Source organism: Canis lupus, chromosome 13, assembly GCF_011100685.1.
Source record: "Canis lupus familiaris isolate Mischka breed German Shepherd chromosome 13, alternate assembly UU_Cfam_GSD_1.0, whole genome shotgun sequence".
NCBI lineage: Eukaryota > Metazoa > Chordata > Mammalia > Carnivora > Canidae > Canis > Canis lupus.
Window position 1 is genome coordinate 42,679,151 of NC_049234.1, and position 24,580 is coordinate 42,703,730.

Here is a 24,580-nt window from a genome sequence, read left to right on the forward strand (position 1 = left end):
TCGTAACCCCGGGGTCCCGGGATCGAGTGCCGCATCGGGGTCCCTGCAGGGAGCCTGTTTCTCCCTCTGCCTGTGTCTCTGCCTCTCTCTGTGTGTGGCTCATGAATAAATAAATAAAATCTTTAAAAAAGTTAAAAATTAAAAAAAACTAATAACAAACCCCTTTATGTTGTAGTAGGAGCTCATTCTTATTCATATATATAAAGAGATAGCATGTATATATATTCATATCCATATAGATCTATATATAGATATATTCAGAAATATAATATGAATATACTAAGATGGCAAAGATAGCACTCTGAATATGTTTATGGGTGAGTTTTTCTCATAAATATTTATAAATATATTTTTCAAACTTTATTATCTTGAATTATATATAAAATGACCATTAATATTCAGCTTATTTTTTCAAAGATTGTAATAGTCACCATTTTAATGAAGCTGCAAAAGAATAATTAGACCCAGAGAATTTCAATCCCATCAATGCTAATCCAGATTACATGTGGAGTCAACTGCCAAATTCAGTGACATTTACTGATTCAAAGTTTTTTTAATCATATTTTATCAAGTTCAATAGACATTAAAACTGAATGAAGCACAGGGAGGATGTTTAAAATGCTTCGAGTGTTTCTCCAATTTTAATCTCTCATCATGTTCTACTTTTGGGAAAATAAAAAAGAGATAAATCACTTTTGAATCTAGGCCATGCTTTGGGCTAGAAGAGGCTAAGCATATTGTTATTTTAGAATTCCCTCTAGAGTATAATTTGAGGTCAATGCCATTAGGTATTAGTTTAAATTACTTAATCCTTTTAAAATATATTCTTTATAGGAAGGTAATACTGAAAACCTTTAATTTAAAATCTAGGTAATTAATATAAAACAAAAAATAAAACATTTTAAAAGAAATTCAATAATTAGCATACATATTTTTCGCCATATAATATGATTTTAAAGAATATATAAATAAATAAAAATGTTAAGGCATTTACCACACCCTTTGAGGATAATTTAAATTATTAATTCAATTTGGAGATACAATATAGTATTTTGGACAGAACACAAAATAGAACAAGGGTCTGTAAAACAACAAATATCAAGTTAAGCACTTGTTGACTCTGTGGCATCAAACAAGATTGGTCACTCAATTTTTTGTTTTTGTTTGCCTTATTGAGCAAGTTATTTAATTTTTCCGGAACTCAGTGTCCTCATCTGTGAAGTCGAGATGATAATGATATTTACCCCATGGGTTAGGTTCGATGATTAAATGAATTTGAATATGAAAGCAGCTAGAACAGTAGCTGGTATATAGTGTGACCTAACTGCATATCCACTACCTTTATGATTATCAGCCTAGCACTGTTTAAATCTGACATCAAAAATCTTATGTTTCTCGACTTTTGTGGGTTTTATGTCTGATTCTAAACTTTTGTGCTAATAATGCTAGAAATGTCCTGTTCTGGTCGTTTTTTTTTAGATGGTTTGCTTTGAAGGGTTGATGTCAGTATATGATTGATGCATATGCTACTGAACTGAGGCTTTTGATGTACTTAATCAATGTCATTTGGATCTCATCAATTTCTCTGTCTTAAATATTGATAAAGAAAATCTGTCCTAAAGAAAGATAACATCAGCTTAACATCTCATTCCATAATGATTCTCTTCACACCTCTTCATTGTGGTAGGAAATACTAAAAATGCTTCTTTCTCATTTCCCAGTCCTTCTCTCTGCCCTAACCCATGTGCAATTTATTCAGCTATTCTATTTTAACAGAACAATCTGTAGACAATATAAGATGGCAGGACAGAGGCACCATAAATGGATCCATAACACGCAAACAAATTCAGCTTTGAAACTTCTCTTCTCTTTCTATTTCTCCAGGCATTTTAGTTGCCTCTTTTTATTCCTGCACTCAAGGTCTTTGGCCCATAACTCCAGTGTAGGACATAAGTATTTTGTATAATTACAGTTATAACTGGATATGCTTTAACAACTGTCCAACCTCACCCAAGTACATATCAAATTATACATGTTTTTATTCTCTACTGGCTTTGTGAGTGTCAGAATTCTGTAACAATTTTACTAGTTTTCTAGAAATTTGGTTGGAAAGATTGACTAAACAGAGGACATTGATTACACTGGCTTTGCTTTTGCAGTTGCCTTTTGCTCATTCTACAGAATAAGAGTTGGCTTGACTCATCTACAAGCACATTGTTCATTTGAATGGTGTGGAGTTAGCTCAACTTCTACAAAATGCCTTGGCTTTGACCCCAGACTGTATTTGGTCCTCTCTGCTTTCTCAGGACTCCTCATCTCCAGCTTCTCCCAGTTTGTTTCCCCTTAAGATATGTCACATTTTCTCCCCTCTCCTTTAGCCCTGATGATGTACGTCTGGGTCTAGGGAGTCTGGAGCAGTATTTTAATTTCTTTTCTCTATGCATTCTTTGTCTGTCATAGCCCTTGATTCACTTAGGCCTTCTTTTACTGTACTGAAGAACCCACACTCAAATAAAATACAAATTAAAACCAAATATTGTCCCCATTGTTCTTCTTGGCGTCCCCTATCAAAATGTTAACTTTCCTCAAGGAATAATGGGTGACTAAGAATAATTGGAGAAGAGGCAAATAGATGAAAAGTGAGAAAGGTTCAATGGTTCATAGTACAAAGTATTATTTGCTAAACAACCATTTATGCATCTATCACCATGCATATCCAGTGAGCTCCCCCATTGTCTATCTGCATAGCACAACTAGCACAATGCCTGGCTGGCTGTGACAAGACGCAGAGGATACCTGCATTCAACGAATACAGTTAATCTGCATTTATCTAACTTTATGCTTAAATATATATATTCATTCTTCCATTTGAACTTTGAAATATTTTTAAACATTTTAAAAATAAGAGCAGGAATGTATATGTAACAGCAGACTTAAAACCTTATGATTCCTAAAGCCTTATTGATTCCAAGACAAGGAACATCTTCATCAAATTCTATAATAAATTAAGCTCAGTAGAAAAGCTGTTGCATCCTGTCCTCTCCTGCATGTGCAGGAAGCCAAGAGCTTTAATTAGTGGAACGTTTTGGCAGCTATTCTTCCCAATGATGTTTTTCCTTGTGATGTCTGATTGTCTTGTCCTCTATGCTTAGCTGACGCTGAAATGGTCATTGTGTGCACGGACACAGAGCTCCTACCGCTCCCCCTTGGGACTTCCTCTGTCCGTAATTTGTTCATCATTTGTCTTCCTTCTTTCTTTGTTCTCTCTGTCTTTTTGTCTTTCTGTGTGTGTGTCTCTCTCTCTGTATACACACATACATGCACACCCTCCTGGTGCTGTTTCTCTACAGACTCCTGATTAATACAAGATTAAAGTAATTATTGTGATTGCACAAAAACAATTGCATTTTACCAATGTTAGTATTTTGGCTGGTCTCTCAGCAAGTCTGGAATCATAAGATCTAGAATGAGAGAGGAACTTCGAACTAATTTAGTGCAAATCTCCACCTATACATCATTGTTACAAAGTATAATAAGGGCCAAATGGTTCACATGTATTATATATAATCTTCACAACAACCCAGGATGATATCCAATGCTACATATGGGAGGAGGAAGCCCAAAGAAGTTAAGGTCTCCAAGATGACCTGGGGAGTAGTTGTTGAGTCAGTATCTAACTTAATACTGTTTGAACCCAGAGACTACTGCCATTCTGTTTGGTTAGATGACAATTCTTTAATGCAATTCCTAAACGCTTGGACATTTTCTGTGATGCCAAGGGCATTAAATGACAACTGATATAAATATATATTATATATACTTATATATATAATATATTTATACATTATAATATCATAAACATTATATTATAATATTTATAAAATATATATTATGATATTTATAATATATTATTATATTTATATATGAATGTATTTTTTATTTATTTATTTATTTATTTATTTATTTATTTATTTCTATTTTAAGCTTTGTTAGAAAAGTCTTCCACGTTTTGACTGGTATCTCACCATTCTTTTTTTTTTTTGGTATCTCACCATTCTTTTGCTCTTTGTAGCTGCATTTGCATATCAGCACTTTAAACACATTTAAACTAGCTGTTTGGCTCAAAGTATTTCACTTTCTTAAAGAAATGTTTTGTCAGAAGAAACAATAGCCAGATTCCTGTCCTTCTGATTTTTTTTTTACCAGTGTTCTCTAACTAGCTCTAACTCTCTAACTACCAGTATTGTTTTGTGGCTTCTTGTTTCTAGGACCAGGGATAAGAAGGAAGATATAACAACTGGACTTTGTATAGATTGGGGAAAGATACTTGGAGGTTTTTACTGCTTGACTTGAGGAAAATGGAGAACAATAAATTAGATCATTGCCTTCAAAACCAAAGTATGGGAGAAAATATTGTGCTTAGGCATTAACATTTTGTTAAAAAAGAGGAACCTAGTGACCAGGAGATGACCGGGGAAATTTAACATGTATGACTGCATTATAACAACAATTTAAAGGTAAATAATAAAGTTATGAAATGTACTTATAATTTTTAATTCAAGTCAATTTTCACTCTTATCTCTTACATAAAAAGAAAATAAATATTTATTTGATTTTTCTGTTTTTCTTATAATCAATTTTATCAAAATAAATATGGGTATGATAAATCATATGACTTTTGGTAGAAAGTTTGATAAATGTATACACTAATATAATGACCACCTCCATCATGATTTAAAAAACAGGAAGTTTCCTGACACCTGTCTGCACTTAATCCCCACTCAACTTCTGCCCTGATAACTATTTTTTTTAATTTTTAAATATTTTATTTATTTATTTGTGAGAGACACAGAGAGAGGCAGGGACATAGGCAGAGGGAGAAGCAGGCTCCCTGTGGGGAACCCCAATGAAGGACTCGATCCTGGGACCCCGGGATCATACCCTGAGCCGAAGGCAGATGCTCAACCACTCAGCCACCCGGGTGCCCCTGCCCTGGTAACTATTAACCTAATTTCTATCACTATAGATGTTTTTTGCCACTTCTAAATATTTATATAAATAGAAATATACAGTAGTCTCTGATAGCGGCTCCTTTTAATCAACATACTGCCTGTGAGATTTGTTCATGTTATGAGTTGATTATTCCTTCTTATCATTGAGCAGTATTTCTTTGTGTTACCTCATCACAATTTGTTTATTATTCACCTGTTCATGGAACTTGAATTGATTACATTTAGAATATTACAAGCAAATTTGTTATAAATAATTAGGTATAGGACTTTTGTGTACCTATGTTTATAAGTCTGCTAGGTAGATCCCTGGCAGTAAAGTGACTGGTTATACAATTACTGCCTGACTAAATTTATAACAATCTTCCAAACTGGTTTTCAAAGTAGTTGTACCATATTCACACTGTGATCAGCAGTTTAGGATGGACCAAGTTGCTCCATGTCCTTGCCAACAATTTTTATTTTAGCAATTTTTGCGTGTGAAATGAGAATTGAGTTTTAATTTACTTTTCCTGAACTTTTAATGGTTTTGAATATATATTTAACCACTTTGTTGAGGTATGATTGATATTCAGAAAACTGTGCATAATTTAATGTATACAAATTGATCAATTGGGAGATAAATATAAGTCTGTGAAACTATCACAAGTCTATGCCATCAACATATTCATTGCCTCCAAAAGTTTTCTCTTAAACTCTTTGTTTATTATAATTATTTTTTGTGAAAGGAACACAACATAAGATCCACATTCTTGGCAAATTTTTAAGTATTTAATACATAGATTATTAACTATATCAATTAGTTAATCTATTATTAACTGTAGGCTCTCTGCTGTACGGTACATCTTTAGGACTTATTCGTCTTGCATAAATGAAACTGTGTCCATTGAACATCTTTTTATCTCATTGGCCTTTCATTTATATTCTTTTGTGAAATGCCTGTAGAAGTTATCTGCCAGGTATTTATGATGTTACTCGTCTTTTTATTAATGATCTATAGGAGTCCCTTATATATTCTAGATACATGTCCTTTGTCCTTTATTTGCAATCTGAATATTTTCTCATCTGTAGCTTGTTTTTATATTCCTTTATTGGTGTCATTTGAAAATAGAATTAAAAAACTTTTTTACAAAGTCTAATTCATCACTTGTTTTAATAGTGTTTTTTGTGCTGTTCCGTTTTTAAAGATTTTTTTCTTATGTTTTCTTCTAGATGTATTTTGGATTTCACTTTTAAGTTTAGGTCTATGGCCAATTTAAAGTTAGTTTTTCAGTATGATGTGAAGCTGGGACTGAGGTTCTTTTATTATTATTATAGATGTCCAATTCTTTTATCACCATTTGTTGAAGAGTATCCATTTTGAAAAGAGTATAATTTCTCCTCTGAATTTCCTTAACAGCCTTTTTGGAAAATCAATTGGCCAGAGACATGTGACTCTCTTTCAAGGTGTCAATTCTGTTTCATTGATCCTTATCTCTTTTCATCACTGTACTACTATCTTAATGTCTGTAGCTTTATAGTCTTGAAATTGGGCTGTATAAATCCTTCAACTTTTTTTCAAGTTCATTTTAGCTATTCCAGGCCCACGGAGTTTTCATCTGAATTTTGCTACCAGCTTATCATTCTTTCCAAAAATAATCCTGTAATGGTTAAATAGCATTTATAGGCCAATTTGTGGAAAATTTACATCTTAACACTATCGAGTCTTCCGAATCATGTACATGGTATGAAAATATTCAATAGCTTACCTTTAATATGAGGCTATCTGATATTTTAATAAAAGTTCTATGTAAAATGAGGAGGTTATCATCTGTTGTAATTTTCTTAGTGATTTTATCATGAATATGGATGAATTCAGATTTATTTTTACAATGAATGTTTTGAGTCCTTTATCTCTTATTTTGTTAAAATACTGATATAAGTTGATTAATTTTCAAATATGTAAGTAACCTTTTATTACTGGGATGAAACTCACTGGGACATAATATTACCAATTATTACTAGATTTTATTTAATGAAATTTTGTTGAGGATTTTTGCACTTGTGTTCTTTAGGCCTCTGGTCTCTATTCTATTTTTGTAATATATGTATGGGGCTAAATTTAGTAGCAGGCTTATGCTGACTTCACAGTGAGCTGAAGTGTGTTGCCCCCTGTACTTGATGAAAGCGTTTGTATAAAAATTTACCTGAAATTTTGCTTAAATTTTATTTCAGTATTTTTGAATGCAAATAGTTTTACTTTTTCCCTTTTATTTTTATTTTATAAATTTAATTTTATGTTTTTTTTAGAGAGATTGAGAGCATGCAAGTTGGAAGAGAAGCAGAGGGAGAGAGAAAGAGAATCTCAGGCAATCTCCACACTTAGCACAGAGCCCAACACTTGGGGCTTGATCTCAGGACTCTGAGATTACGACATAAACAGAAATCAAGAGTCAGACACTTAAATGGCCGAGTCACCCAGATGCCCCTTTTTTCCCCTTTAAATAAAAATCGTATTTGTTTAATAGATATGTGACTATTCACTTTTAACATGTATTCTTGAATTACGCTTGCTAAATGTGTTTTTTAAAGAAATGTGCCTGTCAACTAAATTGTTGAACATAGATTAATAAATTTTCATTACAGTCCCTAATTTGCATAGCATCCATAGTGATCATTTCCATTCCTGATATTGGTAATATGCATTTTCCCCACTGTTTTCTTAATTTGTTGGAAAGCATCAATTTTGTTATCTTTTTTTTTTCGAAAAAAAAATTGGCTTATAAACTTTTTTTTTTTAATTTTTATTTATTTATGATAGTCACAGAGAGAGAGAGAGAGGCGCAGAGATACAGGCAGAGGGAGAAGCAGGCTCCATGCACCGGGAGCCCGATGTGGGATTCGATCCCGGATCTCCAGGATCGCGCCCTGGGCCAAAGGCAGGCGCCAAACCGCTGCGCCACCCAGGGATCCCTAAACTTTTTTTTAACTTTTCATTTCATTTATTTCTACATCTCTCATTATCATATGCAGTGACTATCAAACATGTGACTCGATCTGGCTGATAGTATTGACCAGGTGTTTGATAGTCTTATTGAATTTTGTCTACTTATTGTAGTACTCTGAAATGGATGTTAAAATCTCTCACAATGATTGTTTTTCTCTTTTCTTCATTTTGTGCATTTTTTCCTCTATTTTGAAGCTTTTAACAAATTATGTCTTCCTGATGGATTGATGTATTTATCATTGTAACATATTACATTCTGTTTCTCAAAGTCTACTTTAATCGCTGCATTATCCTTCACATAAACTTCCATGTCTCTTTTGTTTACATTTTATGGATTTATCACTTATTTCACTTCATCCTACTTTTGTTTTTACATTTTTAAAGTACAAATGATTGGCCAAACTTTAGAATCAATCATCTGAGCCCTCTTCTTGACTATGTCTCAGGTTTAGTGGCTGCCCTGCCCTTGACCTGCCCAATTCAGTTCTAGCAAAGAATCCTGCAAAGTCATTTTAGCAGGAATCCTCCTACCCTTGATATTCGATCAAGGTCATCAACCCCACTGTTGATGTCTGTGTCTTTGGCCTGTTGTTGGCAATAATCCTGTTAGGACAGTTCATCAAGAATCTCCCTACTTTTGATTTGTCCTCTTAGTAGTTTTCCTTCCACTGATCACTCTGCTCATTGGCCGGAAATCGTTAGCTGTCCTCATTGTATTCAGAGTTGAGCTCAGTTCTGTACTGATGTCTCCCTCCCATATTGCAAGAAATCAAATAAAATCTGTTTTGCTATTTCAGCCAACTGCCTGGTATATATACATCTGCATGTCTTATATTGTAGGAAGTTTATCACAAGGAATGATACTCTTGCCCTTTCATTTGGAGGATGTAGTCCATTTGTAATAAAATTATAATTACATCTTACCTTTGGTTTTCCATTTGACTATTCCACTTTTGTTTCTCAGTTGCTACTTTCTTGCCTACTTTTCAGTCGATTTTTTTTCAATATTCCATTGCAGTCTCTATATTGGCCTTTTTATTTTTATTCTATCATCTATCTAATCTATCTATCTATCTATCTATCTATCTATCTATCTATCATCTATCCACCCATCCAACTATCCTTTTTCCCTATCATTTAGGTATTTCATGATGCATTGTAAACATCTTAGAATTTACTTAGAATTAATAGTGTATATTTATCCCCACATCTCAATTCACTTAAGAAATTACACATTTTATTTCTCACTATATATAAAATCTTCATGCTTATAGCACTTACAAACTATACTTTCATTTTCCTCACACTCTTCTTGCTGTTACAGTCATATGGTCATTTGAATATCTGCTATAAACTCATTTTACTGTTATTTTTATTTAAAATTTAATTATCTTTTAAGGAAATTACATGGAGAAAAGAAATTTTATTTAAAAGTAAGTTCCATTTATTAAATAGTTTTAAAAAGAAATCCAAAAGTACATTTTCCTGCACCAACCAGCTACAAAATTCAAAAGTGTCGCTTAGGCATTTGCTTTAAGATTCAGCATTTAACTTTGTAAACCACATCTGAGAGACTTGGCGCTTTTGCATTGGGTGTTTAATTTATTTTTATTCTATTTTGGTTCAGAGGAAGTAGAAAATATTTTCTGGCATTCTTATTCACTTGTTACATTTGTATGAGATTCTGGTTGCCAATTTCTCAGATAACAAATGACAAAGCAGAATTATTTAAAGTATTAAGGTTCCTACACCTAAAGCTAAGTCGTGAATATGTTGCTGAATTCTCTAATATCCATATAGGTAACAGATTGACAGCTGTACATTCGGCATGCTTTGTTTTTTGGGCTTAGTTTTCATTGAAAGGTTATTTGTCAAGGTATAGCAAATTTTGTAAACTTGCATCAAGTTTATGAATAAAGGAACATTTTTTAGAACGTTTTAGAGAAAAATTTTTTGTTTAATCAAGTTAAATACCATTTTTGGTGCTCTTCTTTTCCAAGTCTGGTATTTCATTTTACGCTGTTGCTTAAGAATCTCGTAGTTGAGTTCGGCTGGTTACTAATTCTCTCACTTATCTGATAATCTTCACTTAAAAATAAAATTTTTAGAGGGTACTTTTACTGGGTTTAAAATTCTGGATGGCTTTTTATCTCTTTAAGCACTTTAAAGAGTTTACGGTATTTTGGTGTTTTCAGTTTCTGATGAGACGTTTGTGTATTGTCTCTTTTTTACTCTGGTTGTTTTCAAGATTTACTCTTTATTTTTGGTTTAAGCACTGAAAACATGTGCTTGTGTGGCATCCTTTTTCTTTGTCTTTTTTGGGGTTAGTTGAGGTTCTTGAATCATTAAATATTCTTGTATAGGTGAGGAATTCTTACTGTCTGAAAGTGGGACATCAGACTTCATTGTTTCACAACTGTTTTTGTTAAGGTCAAAATACAAAAACACTTTTTGTATTCAAGTGTTCTGACGCTAATTATCTACAGCATAGCCCTATCTATTTAGAGGATATTAACGCTATTAAAAACAATAATTTGAGTCATCTAGACTTGAAATTAATCTTTATCACAAATTATTCAAGCAAATCAAAGATGAATAATTCCCAGGACTGAATAAGATTTGTTCCTTCTATGTGTTCCCAGAACCTCTTGTACTTAAACTGGTCAAAGCATGTATGTGGAAATATGTGGAAATACATTATTTATAGCTTTTTAAGTCTTTGTATCTCTTTGCGATATTTTACAGCAAATGAGTTACAATGAAGAGCTATGACTTTTTCTTTATTGTAATTTCAATGTATAGAGTGGAAGGAAACATTAGGCAGTCAATAATATGTTGTTGATTGAATTAATAAATGAATGAATAGGATATCATACTTCTCTAATTCATAACTCTGTAATCTAGGGCTATGCCATTACCAATATGGGAAAATAAATTATAACCAAACATACGAATTTATCAAGACAGCCCTTTTTGTTCTACCTTTCAGTCAAAGGCGTTACACGTCCCCATTGCTGCTTGCCAATTTTGCAGAATATTTTTCTTTCTTTTCTTATTTAGCACTGTGCATAAGAGATGACTTAGCTTCAGATTATTTATTCTTGCTATCAAACTGAAAAATAGATAGCCTTTTGTGATTGTCCTCAGGACCTATTCTCTGTGACTCTGGAAAGAAGTAAGTGGCACTGTCAACAGGAGGATAACGGTACCTCTACGCCCCCAAGTTATTAGTACTCCATCTATGTCATTGTCTAAAAATTCACAAAAGTCTTATCCTCATATGAAGTGATTTGGGGCTGCATCTTCAAGAAATGTATCCAAGCTGCATCCCCAACCATATTGCTGCCTCCATCTCCATTCAATAAAGCAATAAAGATATTGAAGAGAAGCTCTTGGCACAAAGCGAGCCACTTTCTTGCTCTAATTCTTAAAATCCTGCTAGAAGTCTTTCTCCCCCAAACCAAATAATATTCTGAAAGTTTGGGAAGGAAGATTGGAAAACTTTAGTATGAAATATATGACTGATACCTAAAGTCTAATTTAGTAATTCAAAATTTTGGCTTAACTTATTTTTTTTTTTTATGAAAGTATGATGATCGCTTCTTGGCCTTTTGGCTAAGATCAAGTGCTTATGAAAGTATGAAAAAGTATCATTCCATAAGGTAATATTAAATAAGTGACTCCTTTTCTAAAGGAGTATGCAGTTTATTATCTGTTTTGCTATGATGGATTTTGAATTTTTTAAAGACTTATTAAATTATTATTTTAGAGAAAGAGAGAGCTGGGGCAGAGAGAAAGAAAATTTTAAGCAGGCCCCACTCTGAACATGAAGCCCAAAGCAGGGCTCGATCTCACACCTTGAGATCATGACCTGAGGTGACATTAAGAGCTGGATACTTAACTGACTGAGCTACCCAGGGTGCCCCGATGCATTTTGTATTTTAATAGGTTTTTTTTTTTTAAGTCATTAGTAGGGAAAGTCTTCTTATTATTAAAATATTTTAATTCAGTTATGATATGAATAAGTCATGGAGTGAGTTGTTGAATCACTGTGCTGTGTCTCTGAAACTAATGTAACATTGTCAACTATATTTTCATTTAAAAAAATGTAAAAGGGACGCCTGGGTGGTTCAGTTGGTTAAAGGTCCAGTTCTTGGTTCAGCTCAGGTCATGATTGCATTGGTGGTGGGATCCAGCCCCGCGAGGCTGTGGGCTCTGTGCTTAGTGGGGAGTCGGCTTGAAGATTCTCTCCTTCTGCCCTTCACCCTCCGTGTTCTCGCTCTCTCTCTCCATCTCTCTAAAATAAATAAGTAAATCTTTTTCTAAAATATGAAAAAGATATTAAAAATAAAAGATTTAAGATTGTATTTATGGAAAATGCAACAATGATGCAAGATAAAATTAAAAAGATGAATTAGCTTAGAGATAAATTATTAAATTACAATATCTGCATTTTGATTGTAGACAATGATATTCAGAAAATAAACTTTTGTATATGAGGGAATATGAAAAATGTGTAATAATTTCTTACATGAATTATAGAGTTATACCTCCAAAACAGGAAAACTGATATTAAGATTCAATTAGGTGACTAGATCCTAAAAATAAACATTTTTGTGTGTTTCCTCAAATTTAGCATAGATTACATCTTAGAAATAAATATGCAGCATTATGGGCAAGAAGAATCAAGTCAAACTTGATTTGGGTAAATATCACCCGTATTAGCTATAATCAAATGGTGGAAGTTCCAAAAATTCAGGTTAAATATATTTTTGAAAGCTCAGTTACATAATGCTGAGGCTTCAAGAACTATATGCTTAAATAACTTTTTCTTATACCCTCCTTTCCATTTTTTGAATATAACTTATTAAGAAAAGTTTTTTTCTGCTTACTGTAATATCTTAAGGTACATTCTACAGAATTTATTTTTAAATGCCCAAAATAAAATACAATTTGGGGGAAATAAATTAAAAAGTACATTTTTAAAACACTCTTTTAAATGCTATCATCCTTCTATATAAAAGAGAATTTAAAAAAATCAGGATATTGGGGTGGGAGAATAATTAATAGTCCTCATCTCACCAAAGAAAATCAGTTACTAACTTTTTAAATCTCTTTATTATGTGGTTATAATTATCCCTGAGAATATTGTTAAATGTTTTATAATTTTCTTTTGTTTAATATGTGTAAAGCTATAGTTTTTATGCGACAAAACTTGGCAAAATATCACAGATGGCTGAATTTAATTACTGTGCGTGTCTGAGTGCGTTGTTGATAGATTGGCATTGTTTGCATGAATAATAAAGTCATAATTCATAAACTTCTAAAAAAATAAGGTCTATACAATTTATAAATTATTTCCAAATATTATTTCAATAATATTTAATATTTTAATGCACATATTTAGTGACTATGTGTGATTACACATATACATTTAGTGCCATTTTGCAATACCTACCTTTTATGTGTGAGAGGAGAAAACATCACATGGTTTAGAAAAAAATCTGTAGAATTGGGATACACAAGGGAAAAAAGCCCTTTTGCACTGTAATGGGCAGAGACACCCTTTTACGCAGAGAATACAGATAATGTAAAATTTGAGAGTGTCTAAGAAAGGATCTTGGGTCACGCTATGCAGAGTCAATCAGATCTGGGAGCAAGCAGTATGGTGTACTGTTCCAGATCCTATACAGGGGTCTTTTAGTCCCTTGTCTCCCACTGTATGTTCTTTTAGAAACAGTGTATTCATTATTTTCTTGCATTTATTAGTTGGATTTAATGCAGAGCCTCCCAGGTTCCTGGGAAATCTTCATGTATGAAACCTTTGTTCACATTTTATCAGAATATTAATTTGCAGGTAATAAAAGTGATAATGACAAAAATTACTTCAAACTTATATAACTGTTTTAACTCTCCAAGGCACATTTACCTATAATTTTCATTTTCTTTAATGGTAGGTGTCAAGCTCATTCATCTTTGTACTTGGTGGTCTAGCAAGTTGTTGCCACATTGTAGAGTTTCAATAAATGCCTGCGGAAACGTTACTCAGAGATATCCTGTCAAATGGAGAGGACAAATGTCACTGTGCTATCAGACAAAAGAGGAAAGTGAGTAGAGCTATATTTGATTTACTCAAGAACACATTATTTGTTAATGGCAGAGTTCAGACAAAACAAAACAAAATCAGAACCGAAAACCCTAAGGTTCTATCTTCTAGCCTGGGGATGTTTCCTATCTAATTGAATTTGTCCTTCTTGTTGATAGAATTTTGTGCAAAAATAGAGTTTTAGATAAAGTATATGCTACCATTCAGCATTTCTTTTCTTTTTTTTTCCCAAGGAAATATAATGTAATTTTGGCCCTTTTTCTATCAGTATTAATACCAGTTGGACTCATTTATAGCAGTGAAGTTAATGCGTGTTTTAAAAAGTACTCAGAATTTTATGTTCATTACAATTCCTCCCAAAAGAAGCATATAGTTTTATGCCTTATAGAACTAGCACCAGTGTTGACCAGGAGGCCAAAGGGGCCAGGGAAAAGTAAGGGCCAGATCTTTTATTGTTTTCACTAGAACGAATGGGTAATGCAGTATGGTTAGCATAGGATAGTTTGAATAATTTCAGTGTGCCCTGGCTATAAGGATCCCGGGCTCCTTGAAAGAGCAAAAGTTAAGTTTATATCCGACAGTAAGAATATAATCGGGGTGGCCATGTGGACTTTAAATAAATTGCCTTCTTACTTCTATTTAATTCTTTTACTTTAATGTAAAGCTAAATCTTTTCACTAATTACCTCTATTACTAGAGAGGGAGTTGGTATAACTAATATCTAAACTTATTTTGAAAACCACCATTTAACGATGTGGAGACATTGTGACTTTTCCTAAAATTAGTTTTAATATGGATGGCATACTCAGTAAATTTCCATAAAATGTATATATGCTTCTTATCTGATGACTATATATTTCTGGGTACTAGCATGCAAGAAGCAACCTCACCACTTAGAAAGAGGCAAAAAGAGAGTACTTCTGTATTTTTCATGAATTCAGGAATGAAACTTCATCTCTCTTCATGTGTGGCAATGTATAAATAGAGTTTTAGTCTACAGTAAAGATGTGGTTAGGTGATTTATCTGATATCCTGAAACCTGACTAACAGAATTACTATTTTCCTCATCAGGGCTGCCTTTATAGTAATTCTTCCAATATATGAGAAGTTGTGCCAAACTTCTCATAATTCAAGTGGGATACATTTCCTATAAGGTAAATATAGAAATCAATATAGATAAGAGCCCTTCAAGCTGATTGATTACCTTATGGTTTATGTACAAAATCATGGTGCCTCTTCTCAAGTAGCCTGGATAGTATGGACTCTCAGCCCCAAGATGATATGAGTGAAGACAGAGTATTAGTCCAAATCAGAGAACTTGGGGTTAATTCTGACTTTTTCTCAACTAAGGAACTGTGTAATATCAAACAAGTCACGTACTGTTATGGACTCTGTTTTCCTTAAGTGCCAAAGAGACATTAGATCAATAATCTTTGGAATTCCATTAAGTGCCTATATTCTATGACTGTATACTCTTTGGTTACTATCAATTATAATATTTGATATAAGTTAACATGTAATTATAATAATCCAAATACAATTTTGCACTTTAAAAAATTATTAACATAATAGAGCTTTTTGAACTGAACTACGTGTAGTAGCTGTGTTTAGGTCTTTGGAGAGATGGGAGGCTTAAAAGTCTCCTCGCAGAATCCTTATATTTATGAGATATGAACCTTTTTAATTAGAATTCCATGAAATAAGTCAATCAGAGAAGGACAAACATTATATGGTCTCATTCATTTGGGGAATATAAATAATAGTGAAAGGGAATATAAGGGAAGGGAGAAGAAATGTGTGGGAAATATCAGCAAGGGAGACAGAACATGGAGAACTCCTAACTCTGGGAAACGAACTAGGGGTGGTAGAAGTGGAGGAGGGCGGGGGGTAGGGGTGACTGGGTGGAGGGCACTGAGGGGGGCACTTGACGGGATGAGCACTGGGTGTTATTCTGTATGTTGGCAAATTGAACACCAATAAAAAATAAATTTATTATTAAAAAAATTAGAATTCCAAAGACATCACTGCTACAGTAATATGTTAAGAGTCTGGAAGTTCGTGATTCCTAATAAGTGAATTTTGAAAATTAGCACATTAAAATAATATTCTATTATATTAAAATAAATGCACATTCTAATTGAAATGGTTTAAAACGGAGTTCTGGAGTCAGACTGACTGAGTTGGATCCTCAAATCTACCACTGTTTAGTTGTGTGACCTTGTGCTAAAAGAGAAACGCTTTTTTATTTATTTTTAATGTTTTTTAGAAAAATGCTTTTTAAACTGATCAAATATTTAATCTTTTTATTGGTGTAATTTCTTGAGGTGTAATTTGCATACAGTAAAATTCACCTTTTTTCTCGATATAGCTTATGAAAGATTCTATTCATTTAAAATTCAAAAAATTGCAGGCTAACCTTATAGTGACGAAAAGCAATTCGGTGGTAGCATGGAGATGAGACACTGTGGTGGCTCTAGTGGAGAGGTTGATTTGCATAAAGGATTATAAAAACTTTGGGGTGATGGATATATATCGTTACCTTGATTGTGGTGATGGTTTCATAGATGAATGCATACGTCAAAAATTACCAAGTGGTATACTTTAAACTTGTGTGATTTATGGTGCATTAATTGTGCCTCACTAAAACAGTGAGAAATGAGAACTTTGCCTATGTTTTATGCTAAGGCCAAACCTTTAAGGGATTTGTTTCTGAGAGAGGACACAAACAAAATTGAGAAATTCAGTGGTGGGTGTTCTTTCTAAGCCACTGTCGACCCTAAGAGATTTTATTATAGACTGAGTTTCGTTTAGCTCCCTGATAGTTATGGGGATGGTTGAGCCCAGAAATCATGGAAGCAAAGTGATGGCAGTTAATTATTAGAAGAAAGATAGGTCTAAGGAGAGGCAAGGGTGAGTAGCCATTAGGAAGTTCTAACTCACAGAGACATATGGAGATAGTTAAAAGAAAACAGTATCTCCAGAGGCAGGAGAGATAGGCAGCCAGCAAGGGTGGTGCTGATGATCAAGAGACTGAGGCCATCTTCCCCCACCAAAGTCGCAGTGTATTGTGTATTGTTTGTTGCCAGAATGAGCTGGTTTTCTGATCCAAACCTATTCACTGGAAGAGAATTCAGATGCCCAGGAAGAAAGACTCTACAATCCTATTACTATATGGTAATGAATTTGCAACCTATAGCCATTTGGCTAGCTAGGCATACATGAGGGCAAAGAGACAACGCCATTTCAAGGCCTGCTGGGCTGTTCACATAAATATCCAGGACCCAAAGCATAATCATGCTTTCTCTGTTAGAGTAGAAGTGAATGGTGGACAAGTTAATGGAATCCTGTGCAAAGTCTGGCATGCTGCACATCTACTGGGACACACACAGTTTTTGTTTTTGTTTTAATCTTGGAATACATAATAGGAAAGGAGACAGTTGATACTTTGCAGACACTCCACTTTGGTTCATTTGCTGGTAAAATAAAGGCTGCTATAGTCAGATAGCCTAAATGGAAACCATTAAAACTGACTCGCTTTTCTAGAGAAAGCAAATTTTAAAAATCAAATCAAATCCCTGAGAACACTGCAGAAATTGGTGTCATCTGTGAAGATGTGAAAGATGAGGATGAATGGTAGTGACTGCTATCACATCCCATCTAATTTTATCAGTCTAACCCTTCAAAACCAAGGTGGATCTGGAGGCTGGTGGTGGACTACTGCAAACGTAGTGAAATATTTCTTGTACAGGAGATTATCATAGTTTAAGGTGCATTGTACCTGTGAGGAGAAAGGCGAAATGTAAGTCACTCTGCTTCCCATCACTTCAGGGGTTCACCTGGAGAATTTCAATGCCAGTCTTCACAACTCTGCAAGTTTAGAAGGGAAATACTTCAAGTAGGGGAAACGGTTAGTTACTTAAACACTGAATGATAGGTTGGGCTGATAACGATTAGGTTTCTAATACCAAAAAAGTCAAAGGGGAAAAAATATTTTCTTAGAAGGGATAATTTACCCTGATGATTTGGAGGATTGAGACCTCCTAATACACAAATGGAAACAGATAAGCTTAAATTTGGCAAACGGGCGATTCACCGGGATATTTCTAAAATCTCTTGACCAATTTTGACTTCAAACAGACAAGTACTGCTGCAGTGGGATAAGAAAAGCACAGAAACTGTGAATGTGACAAACTTCAGACTTTTTCTTTTGAGTCAATAAGCTTTTGGTAGTTTCTTATTGCATCAGTAGGAAACCATGCACCATCTATTTCTCTTAACACTCCTAACTTCTCATTTATGAATTCTCCAGTATGTGGGGTAAGATGAAGATCAAGGTTAGTAAAAAAGTCGGGATCCCTGGGTGGCGCAGAGGTTTAGCGCCTGCCTTTGGCCCAGGGCGCGATCCTGGAGTTCCAGGATCGAGTCCCACATCGGACTCCCTGCATGGGGCCTGGTTCTCCCTCTGCCTGTGTCTCTGCCTCTCTCTCTCTCTCTCTCTCGCTCTTTCTCTCTGTGACTATAATAAATAAATAAATAAATAAATAAATAAATAAATAAATAAATGTTAGTAAAAAAGTCTCATTATATTTTAAACGATAACTTTGCTTATGACACACAATAAAGTGATTATGTTTGCTTCTGTATTGGTCTTTTATTTTTTTTTGTATTGGTCTTGTTTTAGATCTGAAAGATTAGAATTGTTGCTAAAATTTACCTAGCAGCTTTTGCATATCTCCACCATGTAGCATAGCAGCTCTACTTCAAGACATTTACCCAAAATACACACACACACACACACACACACACACACACACACATATATACATATATACATATATATGTAAATTAAAAGATACATACAAGAATGTCCATGGCAATCATTTTTATAAAGCCTAAAACTGGATGTAAACCAAATGTCCGTTCAATGGAGACTGGATAGATGGATGATGGTATATTTGTACAATGTATTTCAGCAATAAAAAAATGAAACAAACTAATTACTTGCAATGAAATGGGTGAAACTCAAAAATATGCTGAGCAAAGAAGCCATATTCTTACATGTATACATACCTGCACACATTTATATAAAAAACAGATATTGCTATTTATATAAAGTGAAAGAGCACAATAAAAATCTATGATGATATAAATTAAAAAATGATTGCCTGAATGAGGAAAGAATATTGACAAGAAAGGAGTGTGGAGGGATTTCTTGATGTGAGGGAAATGTTCTGGATCCTATCTGGGTAACAGTTTCATCATTAAGTTGGTATATGAAATGGTTGAATCTCACACAATTTCACAATTAAGATAATACATTTTATTGTAATGTAAATTTATCTGCATTAAAATGAGAAGCCTTGAGGATAGTGACTTAAGGCCAAAGGGGAGACTTTGGGGAACTTGTAATATTCCTTTTCTTAATTGGTACTTTGTGAAAACCTTTATGATTTACGCTTTGTACTCTTTTCTGCTTATGTGTTATGTCTCTCTATATATATAATTAAATCATAAATATAAAAATTATGTAATATATAAATTATATAAAATTTTTAAAATAATTTTAGGGAGCAAGTAACTATAGATATTTTTTAAAACATTAAAATATTCTCAAATTAAATGCAGACTGTGGTCATTGCAGTACTGAAAAAAAATTAGAATAGTTACAAGAAATGTGTTTATTCCAGATTTTCATGGCATCTGCAATATCTTAAGGGATAGTAAAAAGACAATTTATATTTCTGATACATAATATGAAAGAAGTGTAGGAAGGAATTGGTATGAATAATTTACAGAATTACATGGGACCAAATGAAATTATGCATAGAAAATACTTGAAAATTGTAAAGCACAATATAAATTAAGGTATTATCACCTTCCTCACCAATTGCACTTTTCAAGATGAGTCTTTAACAATGAATTTCACCAAATTTCCGCACATCAGTCAAGATAGCCAATAAAAATACCAATTCATCCATGATCTGAGAAAGAGAATTGGAGCTCTGGGTATACAGTGACACAAATATTTAAGTTATACTGACAATGGATATAGGTCTTTCTAGGAGCAATAATATTTGACAGCCACATCATATCTGTCAACTGAAATTAGACATACCCAGAATCTGTGAGTAGAGACAAAGCCCCTGTCAAAAAATACACTCTTCCTTCACTGTCACATTTTCTTCCTATATATCATCATCATCATCATCATCATCATCAGTATTGCCCTTGTTATTACTACTATCATTTGTTGAATACCCACTAACTTTACATCTGTTTTATATGGAACATATAATTTCTACAATCCCAGAGTGACTACATCCCATTTTCTTAAAATTACCATTGTTCACCACATGTATATTGATCAGACATTCATGATCAGCGTCTGATTGACGCTCAACCTCAACAAAACAGACATTTTAAGTTGAATAAGTCTTTGTTGTTGGGGGAGGGACTGTCAGGTATCTATATAATGTTTAAGAGCATCTCTGGCCTTGACCAGCTAGATGCTAGTAGCACATTTACCTAATTTGTGACAATCGATAATGTGCAAAGACACTGCCAAAATGTTGTCAGGAAAGAGGAGGTGCAAATTCACGCCCCTTCACCCTGTTGCCTGTACATTAAAGTAGCCACAGCCTAGTGCCAGTTAGGCACACAAAAATTCCTTTTACTTTTACTCAGAAGATCTGGACTTGAATTCCAACTTTACTATTATAGTAGCTGTATGATGTAGGCAAATTATTCAGTTGGGTCTGTGAGAGTAATAACATATCAAGTCTTCCTGGGAATGACTTTCATTTTTGAGTCTTAATATAAAAGACAACTCATGTGTTCCTTTTATAATTAAAATAAACCTTTACCTATTACTTTATAGTAAGTCACCATGTCTGTTCTTCTTGTAAAATATTTCTCAATAGCAATGACTTTTTCTTTTTCTTTCCTCATTCATTTGTTTTTATTGCCATCAAACACACTAGAGCATTCAGTGCATAAGAGGCCAGCCTTGTGTCTAGGTAGCCACTTGATGCCCAGTATCTCACACATGGAAAAGTAGCTACAAGGAAATGCTCAATATACATTTAGCATATAATGGCTTAATTGTGATAATTTATGGGAAAGTAACAGAGTAGTTCTAATTACATTGCTGGTGCTTACTAAATGCCGTTTCCTTGTTCTCTTGTGTTATAAAGAAGAAGAATGAGTCTCAAAATTATTTCCCTGGTGGAGAAGCACTCTGTTACAATCTGGAATATGATATATGTTAGCTGAATAATGGCTCCCGGAAGATGGCCAGGTCCTAATCCTTGGAATTTATGAGTGTGTTGTCTTATGTAGCAAAAGGGACTTTGAAGATGTGATTAAATTAAGGGCCTTGAGGTGGGGACAGTATCCTAAGTTATTCCCTTAAATCCAAGCTAATCACAAGGCTCTCAAAAAAAAAAAAGAAGAGGGAGGCAGACAAGTGGAAATCCAGGCATATGGCCATACAAGTCTAAACAAAGGAAAATGGGTGGCCTTGAGAAACCCTTAAGGCAAAAGGGCATCTTTTCTCCTAGTGACCCCAGAAGGAACACAGCTCTGTTGACAGCTTGATTTTATCCCCCTGAGACCCATTTTAAACTTCTGGCCTCAAGAACTATAAGAATATAAGTTTGTGAGTTTTAAGCTCCCAACATTATGGTAATTTATTATAGCAGCGATGGAAAACCAATAGAAGAATATACCCTACACATAGGTGTTTTATCTTTTCTCACCATCTCATCTCTTTTACAAAAAAAAAAAAATAATAATAATAATAATAACGCAAGCTTTTCCCATTTTTTTATCCTTTACTCTTTCACTTTAATGTGATGCTTTCTCTCTGAGTCAAGGAAGGCAGAAGTTTCCTAGCATAAGAAAACTAGTTGTAGGGTGTAGAAAGTATAAATTGGTTGATAATCCAATTGTGCAATGTAATCATTCCATTCATTTGGTCAGTAAATATAGTTGAACAACTGCTAAGTTGTTGAACAACTGCTAAGTTGTTCAATTCTCATTCACTACTCACAAGGAATAAAATATATATATGAATATATAAAAATATATATGAATATATATATGAATATATAATATATATAACCAGAGTTCCTTTCTCTTACAAAGTCAGACTCAGTGGGGAGAGGAAAGGGGAAAAGAAATGGACACTTAAAGAAGGAATTTTTAAACACTGTCAGATAACAATAATGGAAGTGTTCCTAAAGCTCTATGGGGACACATAGCTCTTTCTCAGGACATCTTTTTAGAGAAAAATAGATAGACACTGGCTTTCCTTTGTAGTACATCCTTTTAAAACTTATTGAAAAGCTGAGTAAAATCTATTCATAGGGAATTAAATTGATTCACACAATATAAGAAAAAGAAACATCTCTTTTCAAGAGGCATTAAATCTACTTCCTTAATAGCGAAATCAAGATTAAAAGAGGTGAAAAATGATGAGAATGACCTTTTTAGTTCTAATCACACAAATAAATCAGTGCACTGGTGATGAATTCATTAATTTTGATTAAACACAGAACTATGAAGTCATTTGAATTAATTCAGTAATCACCATCAGGAACAGATGCTTTAGAGCTTGATATTGAGCAGACCCTCTAATTTGCTCTTTGACCCAGTCTTAGGGAAATGTGTACTAAGATCTTCAAGGTAGCTGATTTTATACACAGATGGATCAAGTATGAAGTTGAACAAAAGACCTATAGATAGTAATGAGGTCCTAACCTGCCCCCTAATAAGGAAAACGTCAAGGTTAGCATAATTTTTGAAAAAAGCAGTGGTTTCACATTGAGGCTAGAAGGGGTTTTATTGGCAGCAATGCTAGAAACTCTTTAGAGCTGTGCAAGGAATTTTGAGATACTTCAGACTTAGCATCTAGGACAAAAGAGCTATGGAACTTTGAGTTGTCAGATATGCCATAGGTAGTGGTAAAGTCAACTAACTATAAAGCCACTTCCAGAATCTGATTACCAAGTACACCCAACTCCATACAAGGTTAGTGATTCTGAAGGGGAATGAGTTATTGGTTAGGAGCCCTATCCATGTGTATAAAGCCATTTTCTGTAGGAAAATAAAAACTGCTTTGGGGTTAAAATTTGCAAGAATATATAGCCAATAGTAATAGCAGAAACTACTAGCTATTTCTCATAGAATTTTATCTAAATAAATGAAAATAATCCTGTACTGTCAAGTAATATGATTTTCCCACTCACAATATCAGAAAGTAGGTGTCCTAATGTACCAGGAGTGCTGTAATGTCAGAGGATCCTCATGACAAGTCTTCACAGAAAATTAGAAGAGCAAAAGACTTAAGCTGTATGTACAAAGTATACATTTTCATCTCACTTTTTACTTCTTTGGATTCCAACCATGAATTACCATAACAGAAAATGGAAGAATAATTTTCTTTTTTTTTTTTTTTTGGAGAATAATCTTCATATTGAATTGTCAAAGGTTTTCCATAGAGTAATGATTTTTAAAAACACACAAAAGTTGTTATGATTTTTTTTGGAGGAAACCTCAGAAATGTTAATCAAACATGTCATGAAAAGCCTTATTCATTAACAAAAATACTTATTTGAATTAATCGATCCTATGCATCACCTGGCCCATAAGTAAACGGGGAAGAAGTTGAACAGGCTACATGCACACAACTCAAAATGATTGGCCCTTTGAGAATTGTTATTTTCTGGATAGGATAAAAGCACAGTAAGACAGCGGTGTTGGAAAATAAAGCCTATTTTTCTCTCTCATTCTGGAAATCAGAATTTTGGCTATTTTCAGGCAGATATCACTCTGAGCACCATTGATGGGGGTGGGAGGAGAAGAAAAGAGAGACTCAAATTCAGGTATTTAAATAAAGTCCAGTAGATTTTTTAAAGACAATCAAAAGTCTAAAGTTAAGCACTCATATAGCATCAACTGTTCTGTGTTGTGCAGGGATATTGTCTACATGAGTTCCAAAGGCTCTCTAATGGGATTCTGATGGATACTTGGAGTTCCTCAAACAAGTACGAGGAGGGGCAGAGGGATAGGGAGAAGCAGACTCCTTGCCAAGCAGGGATCCCAATGTGGGGCTTAATCACAGGACCCCTAGATCATGCCCTGAGCCTGAGGCGGATGCTTAACCCACTGAGCCACCCAGGCCCCCGCATTGTGAACCACCTTAATAATTCTTTTGTAACAGCTAATTTTTCACTACTAGCAATCATTACAGCATCACAATCCAGCAAAATCCCATCCAATATCTTTCTTTATAAATAGGTTAAACACTTATTTTATTCAACGATAAATATTTTAAACCATTTACGTGGTCGCTTCTCCATTCCACCTTTTCGATTTCTTTATTAGATTTACTCCTAATGTCAAGGAGAATAAATGCTGGGAAGTATAGCTCCTGAGCACTACATAATCCAACATAAGTATTTTTATTACCATAAAAAA

The 24,580-nt window shown here is 33.8% G+C and overlaps 2 long non-coding RNA genes across 4 annotated transcripts in view; one reads left to right on the forward strand and one right to left on the reverse strand.

Annotated features, from left to right (window-relative positions):
• Nucleotides 1-24,580, forward strand: part of LOC111098468 — an 87,948-nt gene that overhangs the window by 23,988 nt on the left and 39,380 nt on the right. For 2 of the 3 annotated variants that reach the window (XR_005368363.1, XR_005368365.1), the window contains exons 2-3: nt 13,953-14,102; nt 15,173-15,255. This is a non-coding gene — a long non-coding RNA (uncharacterized LOC111098468). Of the gene's footprint in view, nt 1-4,274; nt 4,518-13,952; nt 14,103-15,172; nt 15,256-24,580 lie in introns of those variants that run through there. The other variant, XR_005368364.1, reaches the window with a different exon arrangement.
• Nucleotides 13,925-24,580, reverse strand: part of LOC111098467 — an 88,234-nt gene continuing 77,578 nt past the window's right edge. The window contains exons 7-8 of the long non-coding RNA XR_005368362.1: nt 17,880-17,968; nt 13,925-14,051 (exon numbers count right to left, since the gene is read on the reverse strand). This is a non-coding gene — a long non-coding RNA (uncharacterized LOC111098467). The remainder of the gene's footprint in view (nt 14,052-17,879; nt 17,969-24,580) is intronic.